The 18,895-nt window shown below is 54.4% G+C and overlaps 1 long non-coding RNA gene across 1 annotated transcript in view; it reads right to left on the minus strand.

Moving 5' to 3' along the window:
• Positions 1-17,631, minus strand: part of LOC110578949 — a 73,921-nt gene extending 56,290 nt beyond the window's left edge. Inside the window, exon 1 of the long non-coding RNA XR_002480212.1 lies at positions 17,348-17,631. This is a non-coding gene — a long non-coding RNA (uncharacterized LOC110578949). The remainder of the gene's footprint in view (positions 1-17,347) is intronic.
• Positions 17,632-18,895: the final 1,264 nt, after the last annotated feature.

Genomic DNA, 18,895 nt, shown 5'->3' on the forward strand with positions numbered 1-18,895 from the left:
TTGATCTTTAGTTCATCCACTGTCTTTTGAAGATGACTCAAGACAATTCAAAGGCATTCGCCCATCGCTCCACCAACTCACCCAATGATTTATACATCAAGTATTTTTTTTTAAATAGACACCTATCCTGTTCCATGCACACAGCCAAGTACCAGAGACAGAAAGGTGAGGAGACCATAGTTCATACCCTCAAGAAGCTCAGCCTGGTGGAGAAAACAGACAAATAAATAACTCAGGGCAATGTGATACGAGGATGTGAGTGATATTTGGGAGAGCTAAGGGAGAAATGACTAATTCAGTATGAGAAGAGCAGGTGGGTTTTTAGTTGCTCCTCATTCAAGTGAAATGCTGTGTGACAAAAAGAAAAAAATTGGGGGAAAGTGTCTCTGAGGAAGAAGATAGGGAAAAATGTAAATAGTGAACAATAGTGAACGTGTGAGATCAGGGTTGAATGCACCACCAGGCTGAGGCCAGGTGGGAGAAGGCTTTGGAAGGCCCCACCTGAGAGAAAGAACAGAGACCCCTGGTTGAGCTCTTACTGTGTCCCAAGCACTGAGAGATGTATAGACCACACGTTTTCTCACGAAATCCCTGAGGTGGTCTCAATGACTATCCCATTTTATGGATGGGCAGCTGGGGTTTGGAGAGCTGCTGTGAACAACCCTGACCAGGATGACAAAGGCAGTTAAGTGGTAGAGAACAGCCCCCAACGGGACACCCCCATTCTGTCCAGCTCCACAGTCCTCATCTTAGCCCCTGGGACAGGTTCATAGAGTAACGGCCCCCATTTGCTCGGGCCACCTTTTACACATCCTCCTTAGCAGTGTGTCTTTGCTCCCTGTCCCCACATGAATTGAGGTCCACTTCTCCACCCTCTGAATCTGAACTTGGCCATGTAACTTGCTTCAGCCAGTGAGCCAATAACAAAAGACACAAATAAAAGCTTCAACAGAGCTTATGTCCAGAATATCCCCCTTTCTCGCTGCTAGGAATCATTCTGCAGCCACATTACCCCAGCTGAGCTGGTCCCCTGGTGCATAGACCACACCACTGAGTCCCAGCCACACTGCCCAGACACAAGAAATGTCCAGTCAACCCACAGAATCAGGAGAAATAACAAATGTTTGTTGTTTTAGGCATGAAGGCTTGGAGCTGTTTGTTATGCAGAGAAAGGTCACTGATACAACCACCAAGTAATCGTTACACACACAGCAATGGTGATAAAACACAATAAACTCGCAACTTAGAGAGAAAGATCAGCCCCGAGTCAGTGATTCTGTGAGATGTGGAGGGCCAGGACTAAGGCAGGGCGGCCGTGGGATGGAGGAGAGATGGAAGATTCAAGAGCTATTTTAGATGCAAAGTCAACAGGATTTAGTTACAGACCGACCCAAGATTTGTCTAAAGGCGCCTGGTGTTGACAATAAATAGATTCTATTTGGAGCTCGCTGAGGGGGTGGGATGTTTCCACGGAAGACACACAACGTGGCCTGGGCCAGAGCAGTCAGGGCTCAGTGTCACAGAAAAGGCAAGCTCCCGGAATGAAACTTTCTTTGCAGCCCCTGATATTTGACAGAAGAATGAAGACGGGGCGCTCACGGCCCCAGCCTCCGACCTGCCCCTGCCACCTCCCCTGAGGCCAACCCTGCTTATAGCAGCCCCCAGAGGGACCTTTGTAAACTGTAACCCAGACCTTCCTCCCTCCCAACCCCAGCTCACACCGTCCCCTTTCCCTGGGCACTGCCTACTCACCCGATAGATTTCACTATCAATGGCCCTTCCCAGGGACATCTTTGCTGACCGCCCAGACGGGGCCAGGCACTGTCACTACCCAGGACTCTCCTTGCACTCCCAGAGAGCATGCGTCACTAGCCTGATAACCCCACGGGAGCACGAGCGTGCCTGTCCCACACATGCACTCTGCCACCACCACCCACACACCACTGGCCACGTGGGAGAAAGTCGGTTCCTATTTCCTGAATGAGAGAATGAACAAAACAATTCGTTCACATGTCACGCGCCCAAGATGTTTTCTTTCACCTACTTCCTTGCACACACCAAGCCGAGTTAGCCACCTTACCCTTCGGCTGCCCATGGCTTCCTGTGCTTATCTTCAGTCCTTTGCACTGGATTCCCAACCCCGACTGACATGCTGGTAACTATGGGATTTCATAAGCTAGAACCGTTCCCCAGGTGTCACGCACCTTCCAGGCCCTAGGTGTCTCGGCTCCTAACACAGTGCTGGGATGCTAAATGCACAGAAAACGTAATTATCCCACTCTATTATCTGCTCATCCCAGGGGGCAGCCTAATGATCTACTGAGACTCTCCTTGCCTTTTGCTTTTTAATTTAATTTAATTTTATTTATTTATTTGAGAGAGAGAGAGAAATAGCAAGAGAGAGCACAAGCAGGGAGGAGAGGGAGAAGCACACTCCCCATTGAGCAGGGAGCCTGACCCCAGGACCCTGAGATCGTGACCTGAGCCGAAGGCAAATGCTTAACCGACTGAGACACCCAGGTGCCCCTGCCTTTTGCTTTTTAACACGCACCCTGAAAACTTCTTCTGGAATGCCATATCGTGGCTCTCTTCCCGTGCCTTGCATCTCCTCCCCCAACCTGCTTCCCTCCCTTCCTCCCCCGGCCGTTTGCCCCTTCATTTCTATCCATATAACCAGCAGCCACCAGGTACCAGCCCAGGCCGTCAGCAGCCAACCACTGGGCTTAAACCCAGAGACTCGGAAGCAAGAAACATTTCCGCCAACTCTATCTGCGGCACAGGAGATTGGGAGCCCATAAATCATTCCTTCTTCGCCCCTACTAAAACATCCCCATCGGCAGGCCCCCCGCGCCGTCATGCACTAGAACATGAAAAATCTCCTGAGAAATTCTGTTCTCTGATTTTGGTTCTTTGGGGAGCGGAGCAGAGGACTAGATGCGAAATTCCACATCACTCCCAGAGGAGTGCTGCCAGATTGCTTAGAAATCCTAGCCTCCCCCTCCTCCACTAGAGAAGTGATCATCTGGATCATTGTGAACACTGGGCCCCACTGAATAATAGTGCTGCCCTTTCAATATACATACGTCTTTTCTCAGAGGCCTGTGGTCATGTCCTATCCCAACACAGGGTGCCCAGCGGCTGGCTGTGCGGACCAGGAGAGGCTGCTCAAGCCAGGCTGTGTGACTGCGAACGGTCTTCCTCTGAATCTTAGTTTGCGCCTTGCTAAAACAGACACTGTTCCTACGTCAACTACTTTGCAAGGCCATACTGAAAAACAAGTGGGTAAAAACCAACATGAAAGCACTTTAAAAACAAAAATAGTAAAGTGAAACTAGTAGTAGGAATTGGGGCAGATAACACTTTAAAGGGCTGGCTGGCGCTTTCCCAAACTAAGCCCTTTGTTCTCAAAAGCTCTGCTAATCTTCAGTGATGTGACCTCAGCTGTTATGTGTATCATTTTGCAGATGAGTAAGTAGAGGCTTGAAGAGGGTAAGCAACTTACTCAAGGTCATGGCCAAGATCGGAGCCTGAATGATAAACCAATTCCTCCCCAGTGGAGCGAGGTGCACTTCACAGCAGCGCTCACTGAGCCTCTCTCTGGTGCGCCCTGCAGGCTCCATGCCCTGCCCTGGCGGGGACAACAGCACACTCTCAGGGTCTTGGCACACAAGCCAGCAGCCGCACCACCCTGCACTGGGGGGAGAGGGAGACGGTCAGCACACAGGTGGGTCATTTCTTAATCTGAATTCCTGTCCAGAACACAATGACCGCGGAGAGTGAGATCAGCATGGAAACTGTCTGGCAGATCTGTCTGCAGAGGGGACAGGTGACCCAGATGTAGGAGGTGCAGGGGCAGATCAGGAGCCAGCGGTGAGATGACCCAGAAACACCTGGAGTAGGAGCTGGGATGCCCGGAGCAGGGCTGCTGGCCAGGCTCGGTGAGGGGAGCAGGGTGCAGGGCAGGGGAGCCCCAGGGGTGCAGGGGCTGACTCGAGGGTGGAGGGGCTGAGCGGCCCCTTCTCGATGCTGCTGCACCTCCACCCCCCGCCCGGCCTGGAGGACTGATATGAAAAGCACCAACTGGGGCAGGAAGCACATGTGCTTGCTGGCAGGAAAGCTGTCCTCCCATGCGGACCCGCCCCCTCGGAAAGGGCTTCACCCAGGGACAGCCCTCGGCCTGGGTGGATTTCTGGATTCGGAGGCTAGGTGCTTCTCCAGGGCAGAGGTTATCACTACCAACGGTGGATGGATGAGTGTGGACAAGGAGGCCAGCACCGGGTGCATGATTTCATGCAATCTTTGCAGCAGTCCTCTGGGGAGCGGGGGGTGTGCAGGCTGACCCCCATTTCACAGATGTGCAAACTGCAGCTCTGAAAGAGTCAGGTCCTTTGCCCAAGGCCACAGGGCAGGAAACGGGCCAAGGTGCGGTTCAAAGCCAGGGCTGCCTCCTCCAGGTACACAGGCCCTTCTCCTCCCCTTCTAGCCTGGCTGGGCTCTAGAAGGTCATCAATCGGTGTCCCCCTCGCCGCCCCCCCCCACAGATCCCTAGTTGGGGGCGGTGCAGTTTACTGGTTTGCACTTCTGCTCTGGGCTCCCAGCTCTCTCCAAGCAGCTTCAACTTCGGGTTCCCAGCGCCAAGCACAGTCAGCTCTCAAAGCCCAGAGGAATGAAGACGTGGGCTACTCGCATGGGGGGCAGACGCGCCAACACGGCTGGTGATTACTCCCACGTGCACCAGCCACCGCCAGCCTCCACCTTCTGGGGTTCCTCCAACGTGGGTCTGGCTGAACCTCTCCTACGTGCAGCAAGGGATACCTCGGCCACACCTCATTACTGAAAGAATGCAGGCTGTGCAGGACTCCCAAACCACAGCTTTGCTGTTTTTCCTCTTACACCCCCTTCCTCTGAGCACATGATGGGGAGGGGCCCCGGTTCCATCTCGGGTTTCCTCCATGGGGTCCCATGGGCACTGGCCCTGTCCACCCTCACCGCCGCTGCCACCAGTTCCCACCGTCTTCCAGCTGGAAGACCATCTGTTCTCTGGGGCTCTCCGCCGCCCTCTCCTATTTTATTTCATGCAACTCCCGGCCAGGAGGCCAGGCAGTGCTACCCCAGAGACAAGTGGGGACACTGAGGCTCGGACATGGAAGTCACTTGCCCCAGTCCCACAGTTGCCCCAGAGCCCATGTTCTCCTGGCCCTGGCTGCCCCCTCGGTCCCCAGGCCTTCCCTGCCGGGGACACTGAACTTGCCCTCAGAGCAGGGGGACTGGGGGCTGCACCGCCTCCTCGGGGCTGCCCAGAACCGCGCTCCGATCTGGGAGGAACTGGGAGCCACAACGCATGGGTTTGTTTGCCAGGCAAGCAGGGCCTAATTCAGGAGGACTGACCACGGACTTTTGAACAAGATTTTGTGGATGAGAGGGAAGAAGGAAGCTTGTGCTGATCAGGAAAACCTTGAGCCAGAGGACAGGGCTGGCATCACACAAAGTCTGTCCGTGCTGAATGTGACCGGAGCGCCACCAAGAACCATCCTATTTATAGCCCTTTGAAATATGGCTGGGGAAGGAGGGGGGGCTTTGTTCTTTTGGCCTCTTACCTGATTCTCAGGAACAAAGGGAAGGGAGGTGGGAGGGAGATTGGTGACAGGCTGTTGGTACGGGCAGTGAGGGCAGACACACTGGGCCCGGGAACCTTCTGGCCCGTGGGCCTTAGAGAGCGAGCCATGGTGGTGTGGGAGGGGGCATAACAGCCCCCAGCTCGACCCAACCGGGGGGACCTTAGGTCAAATGGCCAACGCCAATGAACTCCGGTTTTTCCAACTGTCAAAATACCGATAATAAGAATGACCACAGAGCCCTGTTTAGAAGGTTCAAAGGAGTCCAAAACGTCCAGTACATGGTATTTCCTGAGCAGAAACTCAGGAAGGGTAAAAGGGCAGACAGCCACCAGAATTCATAAAACCCAGCACAGACTTGCTCAGAGGGAGGTCTACAGGAGCCCGTGGGTGCGGGTGGTCTGGGAGATGGGGGTGTAAGCACCACGCCAACAGCCTGGTGCAGGGGGTCAGGTGGGAGACCCGGCCGCTGGGGTCCCTGGCTGTGGGCCTGGGGAGGGCGCAGGAGGCTCGCTCTCTAGGACACCCTGAGCTTCCCAAGTCGGGCGGAAACCCAGCCATGAAGGCAGGACTTGGCAGCTCGAAACTGTGGGCTGGCTTCCAGCCCTGGCTCTGACCGATAACTGGCTGAGGAACTGCATAGGTCGGGCCTTTGAGCCATCTGCTTAGCTGTAAGACAGAGGGCAGGGAATATCCAAAATGTCTCGTCTTAGGTGTGCTCACCTGCCTCTATGGTCCAGTGGCCACACCACAGCCCAGGCCACTCTCTCAGCCTTAAATTCAGATAGCCTGGGAGAGTTGCATCCTACCACCTCCTCCAGGCAGCCCTCCATGGTTGGAAGCTCTGTGTGAGGAAGAGCTTCTTTATGCACAGAGGTGTCCAGGACAAAAGGCCACTGTGTGGGGCACAGATCTCGCAATCAAGAGGACAGAATAACCACCACATGGGAGAGTGGAAGTGAGGAGCCAATTCGTGGGAGACTGAGCAAAGGGTTTCTAAACTTGAATGATGATGATGATGATCGGACCACACACTCAGCAAGCCCTTAGGGTGGGCACTCTGCAGGGCACTGTTCTAAACCCTTTCCAAGTACCAGCTCAACTCTTTTAGTGCTCATTTTAGTACCCGGTGAAAGGTAGATAAGGAAATGGGGGCACAGAAAGGTAAAGCAACTCACTCAAGGTCACACAGCTAAGAAGTGGCAGAGCCAGTATTTTTTATTGGGCCAACCAATGAATGACTCAGTAGATGAATAATTGAAATCTTGGACTAGGGGAAGGTTGAACAAGGGCACTGCTAAGCCTCTTTGCAAACGCTCGGATTCTACAATTCTTTCTTGTTTCATGCTCTGCAAATGCATGAACTCTGTCATTCGTTATCATTCAATCTACTCACACACCCCTCCCCCCGCAACCTCCCTCCGGTAATGGTCACAGCTTAGGACACCAGGGCTCCTGCTCAGAGAAAAGAGAAACCTCCTTTACTTCATCCCAGGGGCAGATTCCCAATGAGGCAGGCATACTCCGATATCCAAAACTGTTGTTTGGCATGGTAGATCTAGGCATCGGCTTAATTTTTCTAATCCTAGAGTTCGCAGATCGGTTTTGCTCAGTTCCGTTTACTCCCGGTCACAGGTAGAGACGGAAAAATAACCGCAGACCTTCTGTTGGAACCAATTCTTCAAGCCACTCCGAGAAAAGCGTGTTTTTCATTTGAAATTTCTCGTAGGCAGTGGTGCACGATCTCACGGGCTTCTCAACTCCCCCTCTGGTTTAATTTCCTTTTTTGCCAAAAGACTGAGGTTTGAAATTTCAGATTTTGCTTTAGGAACAACCAGGAATACCCCCCACAAGGACATTCTTGTTTGTGGTAGCTCCTATGTTTCCCAAGCAACCGTCTTTCTTCATCAGACTCTCCAGCAGGTGGTAGGATTAACAGTGTTTTCAAGGAAGAACAGCAAGCAGACCTTTCTCTCCATTGTGACGATGTTATTAAAAGGGAATTTTCCAATGTTGCAAGAGCAACTTTTACTAATCATTTTACTCAGAGCAGGCCCTGGGAGTTGGGTGGGTTTACACGCCTGGTGACAAACTGACTAAGCCTTTCTGCTCACAGTCCTGTCTCTGCGGCTGGCTCCCAGCCCTTCCTCAATCCCCAGGCACCGTGCGGCTCTCTGAATTCAATGTATGACAACAACCCAAAAGATGAGTGCTTGTAATCAGCCAACACAGGGACCCGGCGCAGAGATTTAAACTCCCGCCAGACTGCCAAGGTTAGCTAAATAAACCCATCCAACCAGCACCAAATGCGGAATCCGGGAAGAGGTTTGGAGCCCCACCTGCGGGCTGGGCTTGGGGACAGATACCCAGTGTGATGTGTTCTCTATCTGCACCTCTTAGGGAGGCTGTCCCACCCTTCCCAGTCCCCCCATGTAGAGATATGGGATGATCCCGGGAATTATACAGCATGGTGCCTGAGATTTGGGGCTTTGGGCAGAAAGGAGGCAGTTAGGGATTCTGGCTCTGCCACTTTCTAGCTATGTGACTTGGGGCAAGTGGCTTCACTTCTTTGAGCCTCAATTTCCACATTTGTAAAATGGGATTAGGGAAAATGTATGAGCAGTGATTTTATAGGGCTATTATGGAGACCAGGAAAGTAATATTAAAGGAAGGGTCAAGTCTGCTGATGGAAAGAGCACATCCTGGCCCAGCCCCACGTGGAGATGCTGACGGTAGACCCCGGCCACAGGCAACCCAAGACAGCCATCACGGAGGCTCCACAGTTCAACTCTTGCGGTTTTCTAGAAACTCCATCAACTGAAAGGATATTCTTTGAAAGCCTTGAGGACAGAATGCACACAATCTCTTTGCTCTGTTCATCAGTTTACCCTGCAAAAGACTTATAAGCAAGAGTCCCAGTTCTCAGGCTCTGCTGGTTGTTTCTCTCCCCTTTTCTCATAAATTCTGTTTATGCCTTTGTTCCTTGCCTTTGACCCCATGTCCTCGCTGACTTCCTCCCCTTGATAAGAGTATTTACATGCAAAATAAGTACATGGTTGGTAAATCCCCTAACTGAATGTCCAAGGTATTTGTTGACAGGTTCTTCCTGGGGCTTCCACTCTGTGATCTGCCTCCCTGGACCTCACCAGCAGAACCTGCCCTGGGCCTCTCCCCCAGGCCTCCCCCGGTGATGGAGCGCTCACTCTGGCTTCCTAAAGCCCAAGCTGGTCCGCCGCCAAGTCGGCTTCTGGTTCTCTGGACCGACTTTACAGGAACGGTAAGCACTCGCCGTGGCTGCTATCTGATGTTATGTGGTCTTGTGCTGTCCTGTGCTGCGTTGTATTATGATGATAAAGGCTGGGCTCCTTAAGTTGACTCTAAGATCTACTTAGGAAACCAAGACTTCAATTATGTTCCTTTGCCACTATTCTCAGACTCAGCCACGCAGATCGGGGGAGCCTAGGGTGAGGTGGAGACAGCAAGGCCCCCAGGGGCCAGGATGAAGGGCGGTGGCCCCACCAGGGTCAGAGGCCTGGATCTGCCTTTTCCCAAGCACAGGCCCTTGTGTGGACCAGGTCACCCGACTCATCTGGACAGTTCAGGTGGGAAGGTGGGGGCTGTGAGGGGTGAGTTGAGGAAGATGTGCGCTGGGGTAGCCAGGCTGTTGGAGGCATGGGCTTATGACTCCCCACTCTGCACAGAGGAAATTTTGGGCACATGGAAGGAAAATCTGCGTGCAAGAGACCGTGTGACCTTGGGTCAGTCACTTCCTCTGTAACATGGGGAGGACCCTCATCCTAGCCCAGCACCTAGATGAGCTAGAACGGAGTTCAAACAGGGTCAGGGCTGCAGATGCCAATGGCTGTGAATGCAGAGCTCGGGGGTTTCAGGAGGGCTTTGAGCTCTCAGACCGAGGGCGGCTCTCTGAGGATATTACACTAAAGACAGGGAGTGGGGACACAGCCCATCGTTACTGGGCCACGCGATTCGGGAGGTTTATTTTGGGCTCCAGTCTAGCCTTCCAAGGAAAGAGATTTTCTTTTCTTCTTTCCTTTTCTTTTCTTTCCGCTGAGCCTTTTATTTCTGAAAAGGTAAATGCCCAATTAGATGGATTTTCATCTTTCATGTGGAGTTGTTTTAGGCTCTTTGAGCATGAAACAATATTTTGGAGTCATTCCACCCTCTCAGTTAGAGAAGAAGCTGGGTCTGCTTTGGTTGTGGTTTTTCTTTCTTTCTTTTTTTTTTTGGTTGGGTTTTTCTCAGCAGCCCTCTGCTAAGTAAATATTCATGAAGAGAATTTTTAGCCACTATGGTCTGTTAGTTCAACGTGGACTCAAATGGATTTTTTTTTTTTAATGTAGCAAAATCTATCACAATGATATCTATTTGGGTTTGAATTTTTTGAAGATAGCTGGTGAAATCCAAAGGAACGATTTTCTTTGCATACCCACATGTGGACCTACCAAAAGTCATCTGAAACCCCCTTTTTAATTCTGCCAATAATTTGGAATGAATGTTCTTTCCTTCTCAACTTCTCTGAATTACTGAGATTTTTAACTTGCATTTTATATTCTCTTAAGGGCTCCAGAATCAGACTTGGTTAGATAACTTTTACATACTTTAGAGGAGGAAGAAAAAATACACACACACGTGTGTACACACATGTACATACACACACATAGAGTCAGAAGAAATGGTCCAAACATCCCCAGATATTTTTGGAAGGAAAAAACTTTTAAGACAAAAATATTCAAACAGTATTATCTGAATATGGAATAGACCAGAAGGACAAGAGGGAGCATAACCCGCCACCACCCCGCCCCCCCCAACTCACAACCTTGGCCCTCTCGGGAACAAAAGCTAACATCTGTTCAGTGACTCGTTCATTTTTCACATCAACTGTACGGAGTATCATCCCCATGACAAAAGAGGAAACTGAGACCCAGGAAAGGTAAGTGACGTGATCACTGAGCAATAAGTGATAAGTCTCAGACCCCGAAACCTTAATACTGAGGCTACTCTGCTTCTCAAAGACGGTACTGAAATTGTAAATGTCTTTTTTATTTTTTAAAGATTTTTTTATTTATTTGAGGGAGGGGATGGGGGAAGGGCTGCGGGGGGAGAGAAACAGACGCCCTCCTGAGCAGGGAGCCAGATGATCCCAGGATCCTGGGATCATGACCTGAGCTGAAGGCAGATGCTTAACCGACTGAGCCACCCAGGTGCCCTGAAAACATAAAGGTCTTAATAATAACATCTTACTCTTGATTCTTGCATCTTACTAGGGGAACAGAGCACAGAGGTTAAAACTTGGGCTCCCACCAGCGGTATGGCCCTAAGGAAGGGAGTTCCCTTCCTGCCTCCAACTCTGTCCTTTGTGGATCCTGTGACCACCCACGCCCCTGGCAGCTGTAGAATCAAAGGAGATGACAGGTGAGTGCAGGATCAGCCTCCAGTCCTGTCCAGTCCCCGAGAAGCTCCAACAAGGAACTCCCTGGCCTCTGGCTGCTGGGTGAGCTCAGCTCTTGGTGGCACAAGGATTGTGAAAAGCAGGCAGGACAGAGCAAGGTGGCAGCCTTATCCTCCTGGCTCTTCCTCTCCAGGCTGAGGAGAGAGGCTTTCTTCAGAGGCTTCGATCAGCTCCTATTGCCACACTCCTGGTCCCGCTCACCCATCCCTCCATCTGCCTCTTGGGGGGCTGAGTAGGGGACGGTGGTGGGTGGTAACTGGGCTCAGGTCCTGCTACATCCCTTGCTGACCTCCCTAAATACCGCTCCCAGCTCTGGAGACATTCCCTTTATTAAACTCTGCTCCATTTGTGAGTGTATGTTTCCTACTGGAACCCGGGATGAGTCAATGTTTAAAATACTTGCCACTGTTCTGGGCATACCCTAAATGCTTAATAAAAATTAGAAGCTACTGTATTTATTACAATAAGGCAGGTCCACGGCCGCATCCTGTGGACCCCTCCCAACTCTCCCGGCAAGAGTGGGAATTATACAGTGCCATCTACCAACTGAGCAAACGGGAGACTCTTCAGAGGTTCAGGGACGTACCCAAGGTCCTCAGCCAGGAGCAGGTGGAATATCAGGACCAGGTGCTAGGAGTTCTGAGTCCTAGGCCAGTGGTTGCCCTGTCTGGATCCACCTGACTCAGTAGGAAATACCCTGACCCCAGTGTCCTGTCCCTAACACTCATCCCAGTGTGAACCACGATAGACCGAGTCTCCTCCGGGTGCCTTCAACCTTGACACAGATCACACCCCTTGCTACGCCAGCCAGGCCACACAGGAGGGGCTCAGGGCGCACAGCACCCTCACTTGTGCACTCCCCTCTGCCCCCAGATACCCCTGCTCCTGGCAATTCACTGTGTCATGCCCTAGGGATAAACTGTCAGCTTTATGCAATCCACAGAAATGAGAAAAGCAAGCTGTTACTCTAACCCAGTCATTCGGCCTTGCTCCTTCCAGTGGGGGTTACTAACAAACCATTAAACATTAACTCCAGCCCTGTACGTCAAGTGTTTCTCCACGAGCTTTCCAGAACGTTCCACCTTCCGTCAACTCTTCTATTTCCCACATGCTCTGTTCGGATACCATGCCTCCAGCATTCAGCACTTTCCCTGCTAACCCTCCTGCACAGGCTCTTAGCTGGGATATGAGGAGGCCCCTCCTGGGGCACTCTCCCGTGCATGAATTTTAATCCTCACCGTGCATCCGGAGATAATCACCCACCTGCACTTCAACCCTAGCCCCTGAGGTACAGGGCTTGCCTGAGCTCACACAGCTGGACACAGTCTTGTGCCTGGAAACCTGGGCACTGTCCCCACACACACTGCCTGCCATGCCTTTAACCCCGTCTCCCCAGGCAGCCATTCAAATCCGAGATCAAGTATAAGGACAAGGATTAAAGCTAAAGCACCGAATTTTATTTTTCTTAAAGCGAAAGCAAAGCAGCTAATCTCTATCTTACATACTATCACTGCAATGCCCATAACCCTTGGAAGATCATAATTCGGGGACCTGCACTCTGGCTGAGCAGCAATGATAAATCCCACCAAAAGTAAACCAGAGATCGGCACCTACTACAGGAACGGGGCCATATCGTTGAGCCCCTAAAATCTCAGTTCCCTCACCCCTGCAGAACCACGCAGAACAGACAGACCAACGCCCAGTCTGTTATTTTATTTCACTTTAATTTTTCTTGGCAGGGTGCACACCACTTTGATTAGACATCAGTTCAAAGCATTCAAGAAAATAACTTTACTTTCCCGCAGTCTGATTCCCCTAGGTACTTAGGCTTTGTCTCCTCAGTGAATCCTTCCGTGGGTCCCACGAGGCACAGAACCCGTTCCCTTCTCTGTCCCAGCTGTCAGCACACGCATGTGTCCACCCAAACAGCTGCGACATACTCTTCATGCCCCTGGGCGCCGCCCCCCCACCACACGGTGACCTCTGAGGGGCAGGCCAGAGGTGGGGGGAAGGCAGAAGGATCCATCACATGTTCTTCCAACCCTATATTTTCAGCATCTTGCATGGTGACCAGAACATAATAAGTTCCTAATAAATGTTGGTTCAACTGAAATCAAAACAATGCAACCAACAAGACCCAAGAAACAATAAAACGCCAGGGTTCCCAAGGAATGCCAGTTTCCAATGAGGAAACTTAAATATGCAGAAAAGAATATGGGTGTGGGGAAGGGGAAACAGAGAGGTCTCACCTACTTGGCAGTTTAGGAGACCTGCGAGCGTTCTAGGTCAGCTCTGTCACCCAGCGTCCCATGATTTCCCCTCTGGGCCTCAGTATTGTTTTCATTAATATGAAAGATTGAATGAAATTATTTCTATGAACATTCTCAGCTCTTGGAGTGGGAACCAAATTGGTCCTGGTGAAGTCACCAAGGTTCTTAGTGGCCACACACATCATTGGGGATCCCCACAAATGTTACCAGCTCTGCCAAGTTTCAGACCCCAGAGTCTGAAACTTCCGGGCCATCTCTCAAGGTCCAGTGCTGAGATTTGCTGGCGAGTGACTTCACCAAATGGGCATGGGCTCTGCGCGTCTGGAGAACTCTCTGTGAGTAAGTAAGGGAAGGGAGGCATCCCTGCAAGGATGGCCCTATTGTCTGCGATGCCAGGAACATCTGGAAGGTTCTAAGGATGGAGCTGGAGCATAAGCAAGTAGGGTGCAGGCTGTCTTCCTGAAGAAAGGCTTTAAAGGCCCCAAAGCTATGTCAGCAGAACTCCAAGCTCCTCATTTTGCAGAGTGAAACTGAGACCAGAGCCTGGAACAGTGCGCGTGCCAAGTTATGAAGCAAATTGAGCACCAGCCCTGGGACTAGAACGGGTTTCCTCTGGGGCCCAAGGTTGGGCTCGTGTGCCCAAATTAGAGGAGAGAGCCCTCAGATCCTTGGGTCTACAAGGAGGTATGAAGTTTCCCCATGTGCTCCACAACTGAACAAAGTGCCTGTGAACCTTACTCTAGAATTTTCTGTGACCGGGCCAGCAGCTCTTCCACTGGCCAGTGGCGTTCATCCTTAGTGCATATAGGATTTAATAGGAAGCAGGATAAGCAGATGACTGGTGGATTTTTTTTTTTTCTTACTTTACTTTGGTTGCTTTTCATGGTGTGGGAGGGAGCCTAGAGAGAGGGTTAAGGTTTAAATCCCATAAGGCAAAAAGCCCTGTCCAAATATAACTCCTCTGAGTCAGCAGCCTGCCACAAAGCAAGGGACTCAAGCAAGGTGAACTGACCCAGCGATTCAAAGAGGCCCCTTCCTGGGGGATGGGAGACTGCTGAGAGCTTGCCTCCAGGAGATATCCTGCCTTGGGGGGCTGCTTGGTGCAGAGGGGTGACAGAGACCCACCTGGCACAAAGCCACACACACCCCTGAGGCTCCAGGACCTGCAAGGATCCCTCACTACCAGGCCCACAGATGGATCCACCCCACCATACCTCAGGGACAAAGGCTCCAGACAGCCAATTCTACGGAGGTTCCCAACTTTAGCGGGGTGCTGGTAAACCCAGCTGAGGGAATGCCCAGTCTGTGCCTCCAGGTGGGAACACGGCCCTGCGGTCAGCAAGAAGGCTGCTCAGAAGTCAGCTTCCACAGCCGGGGCAGAGCCCGGCGGAGCAGAATCCACGCCCCCTAGAGAGCCCTCTGCCCTCACTTCTGGCAACATTTCCTGTTTCCATTCTCAGGGCAGTGTTCAAGAGGCGCCCTGTGGCCTGCCAACCCAGTGAGGTGAGGGGAAGACCCTGCTTCTGCCCAGGCCCTCGCCTTGTCGCATGGGTAAAGCCTGGACAGCAAATGCGGGACCAGCAGAACGCAGGGGCAGCACATTCCCAGGCTTGTAGGGTTGTCCAAAGATGGAGGAAGGAGCTCCCTACTCATTCTGTTATTTATTTATTCAGCAAAATTAAATTTTTTGTAAGATGAGATTCCTTTTCCCAGACTTGAAGTCAAAGGTCGCATGAATATGTACATATGTTGTGAATGTGTGAACGTGTATATCCCTACGTGCACACACATTCACACGATTATATGTAACACTCTGTGCCACACATCTGTAAGGTAATAGTAATGACCCCATTTTACAGATATGGAAACTGAGATTCAGAGAGTTCAAGTCTCACGCCTGAACGTCAGAGAGGGAGATGGTGGAAGACCGGGATCTGGGCGAGGGCGGGGAAGGCTGGAACGGTGAACTCTGGTCGGTCTTTTCAGCCAACCACGGGATTTCTGAAAATGGCCCGGCCATGGTGTTTGGGGCAGGAAGGGGAGGTGCAAGGAGGGACCTGGAGGGAGCCCAGGCACCCTGCCTCTGGCGCCCCTTCCCCACCTCGGAGCCAAGCGGCAGTTTCCAAAGCAGCCGGAAGGGGGCACTGCACCTTGCCTTTTGCGAAAGTCCCGGGCGCCCTTACGCAGCTCCTGGGCAAGAACACCAGGCGGCTCCGCCCTCCGCTTCTAAGAACAGCCCAGCTTTGAACCTGGCACGTAGTAGGTGCTCAAGGCACGTCTAGAAGCCTAAAGGGCTTGATTCGGTGGATGAACGTGAATTCCGTAGTAGAAATAAGGAGAACAAGGAGAGAAGGCGACGTCAGGCCCCTGCCAGCGCATTTCCATCTACAGGCCTTTGCAAACAGCCTTTCCCTACTGTGTGTCAGGCGCGGTGGCGAAGACTCTTGGACAACCTCCTTCCCTGCTAACCTCGTTCTCCCCGCATTCCCCCCGTCCCAACACACACACTCGGCCTCCAGCAGGGGTGCGCGCTCACTGTCTCCCTGGGGGCCCGTCTCGGCCCAAATCCGCGGGGCGAAGGGGCCCGCGAGGAGGGTGAGCCAGAAGAGGCGAGGAGTCCCTGGAGGTGGGCACGCGAAAGCCAGGGGGATGCCTGACGCGGCCCCGCGGGAAAGGGGTCACTGGCCTCAGGGACGGGGCCGTCTCCAGCTGCGGGACACGCAGAGCCCGCGAGACGCAGTGACCCGCCCAGCCCCCACCACCCGCGCACTTCTGGGCGCGCACGTGTCCACCCGCCGAGCGCCCCCACCAAGCCCCGCGAGTGGCAGGCGCTGGCCAGGACCTTGGGGCGGCAGGCTGGAGGGACTCCGGGCGCCACCCGCCGAGCGGAACCCAGACTCTGCAGACGCCCTTCCCCAGAGACCGGGCCTCGGGGCAAGGAGAAGGCAGACCCGGCGCAGCCTCAACCCCCATCTCAAGTTCAGCCGCGCTTCCTCCCGCAAGGTCACGCTCAAACACACGCTCGGCGAAAGGAGGAGCTCAAAGTTGCGCCACGGTCCCGATCCCCAATCTAGCCGTAGCCCCATCTGGGCGCTCTGCCCCAGTGCCGCGGCTGCCAGCCCCTGCGCTCTCCCGAGGAGCGGCCTCTGCCCCGCGCAGGTCACACACCCGAGAAACACAGACAAGTTGCTAACTTTTGTCAGATTATGTCGCTGCAGCTGCGGCGCCTAACGGGGCTGGGGCGGACTCAAGAGTTTCGAGTTGCCTCCCCTGCGCCCACCCAATCGCTCCCTGCCCACCACGCCATGTCCAGCTACCGCGCCAACTTCTCCACCATCTCCGGAGCAACGTGGGCCGGCGGCGTCCCCGGGGGCGATGGCCACCTCCCGGATGTGCTCCTGCTCGTAGCGGATTTGGAGGCTCGATCGCAACCCCGTCCCGCCGCCGCGGGACCGGATCACCGGCAGCCTCCGCGCGCCCCCGCGCCCCTCGCTCCACTCGGAAGCGCCGGAGCCAGCCGCCCAGAGGGGACTCATCCCACCCGCGGCCCCGCTGGCCGCTTCGCCCTCTGGCGGCCCCGATCCGGGAGACTGTAGCCTGGCGCGGGTGCAGTGTCACTGGGGCCACCCCGGGGACCGCTGCTCCGGACCTGGCGCAGGCTCCCCGCCGGGGTCCCAGCAGCTCTTCTAATAACGGCTGAAGATCCCGGAGCTCCAGCCTCCTCCTGGACCTCCTCCCTCTCCCAAAGACCCCGGTGACGCTGTGGCTGGGGAAGGGGTCTCCCTATGTGTGTCTTCCTCCGGGCGCCTGGGGTCTTCAGTCCCCACCTCCAGTGTGACACCCTCCTAGACCCCTCCCGACCACTTCTGTTCCCGGCTCCGAGCACCCACCCCTCCACTCGGAGAACACACTCGAAACTGCCCGAGCCCCAACTCCGGCGGACGCAGCCCCCCGCGCACCCCGGCAGCGTTGGGCTCGGCGCGCTCGCTCACCGCAGCTGGAGACCCGCTGGAGTTTCCGCGGCTTTGGGGATGAGGGGCTCCGAGGAGAATAAAGGGGGGGTGTCCCGAACACTCGCCCCCTTCCCAGCTCACATCGCTCCGTCCTCCTCTCCCTCCTCCTCTTCCTCTTCGTCCTCCTCTTCCTCCTCCCTCTGGTCTTTGTCTTTGCAAAGTGTCGAAACTGTCTGGCATAGTGGAGCTCCGCCGGCGGAGGCTGGAGCCGGGGAGGCGGGGAGGCGGGGTGAGGATGGGAGCGGTCTCGGGAACACCTTCCCCCGGGTGTAACGGGAGGGGCGGGCGGCCGGGGAGGGGCCGGGAGCGGGGCGCGCCGGAGCGGGGCGGGCGCCTCGGCGGCGCGCGGCCCTCCCCTTCCTCCGCCCAGCGCCCGCCCCTCGGGCCTGCGCTCCCCCCGCGCGCCCTCCGCCCGCTCTCGGCTCGGCTTTCCGCTCGCTCAGGGCTTCCTGCGAGCTCCGGAGCCACGTGGACCGCAGCCGGCTAGCGGAGGCCAGACTGGGGAGACGCCGGAGGCGGCGCGGGGACCGGATCGCCGCCCGGAGAGGTCTCTGCGGGGACAGCTCCGCGACACTCCGCGCCGAGGCCGCCGCCCACAGGCTGGCGAGACCAGGGAAGAACCTCCGGGGAACCCGGGCGGTCAGCCCCCGGGAGGAGGTGGACGTGGCGGTGCCCCGAAGAGCCCGAGATGGGCGCGCACCGTAGCAAGAAGGGGCCGATCCCCTGCTGGCGACCGGGCAAAGCCGCCGACTTCCTCTAAGGGCGCGGGACTAGAGGTGGGATTCGGGGAGGGGGAGGGGAGGAGCGCGGCGGGGCTGGGGCGCTGGTAAGGCCCGAGCCCGGGGCCCAGTCCCGAGCCGCAGAGCGGCCCCGGCGGCGCGGCCCCCGCCCTGGCTCGCCTGCCCACCACCGCTTTTTCCTCCCAGATGCGGAGGCTGCACCGCGGTCCAGAGCAGGGCGAGCGCCAGGCCTGGGGACTCCAGGCAGGGGCCGGTCCCGGGGCGGCCGGGGGCTGGGGTTTCTGGGACCGGACCCCGTTTCGGGCTCAGGTTTGGGGGGGAGGGTTTGCCCTTTCTCCTTTAGAGGGAAGTGGGGGCATCGGAGACATCTTGCTCAATGGCAGAAGGCCAGTCTTAGAGACTAAATGCTGGACACAAGGTTTAAGAAGCATTAAAAAAAAAAAAAAAATGTGACTGTACAGCTTTTATCCCCTTACAGGGATTGTACCTCTTTTGCAACTTTTTTGAGCAATGCTAAGAGGAAAGAGGCACAGTGTGTTCTGGAGGGCACTTAATTCTTCCAGCTTCCATTGCTTTCCTTGGAGAGGTCAGCCTTTTGTGGCGGAAGGGGGATAACTCCCTAGCACATCATTCATCAGAGGGACACTGTAATGTATACTTCAGATCAGGGCCGGCTGGATGGTCCTTCCAGCTTCCGATCCTGCCTTACCCTCATTGGATGTGTGATCTTAGACTAGTTTAGGTAGCCCTGTGCCCCAGTTTCCTCTTCTGTGAAAATGGGTCTAAT

The sequence above is a fragment of the Neomonachus schauinslandi genome, chromosome 4 (assembly GCF_002201575.2).
Source record: "Neomonachus schauinslandi chromosome 4, ASM220157v2, whole genome shotgun sequence".
Classification (NCBI taxonomy): Eukaryota; Metazoa; Chordata; class Mammalia; order Carnivora; family Phocidae; genus Neomonachus; species Neomonachus schauinslandi.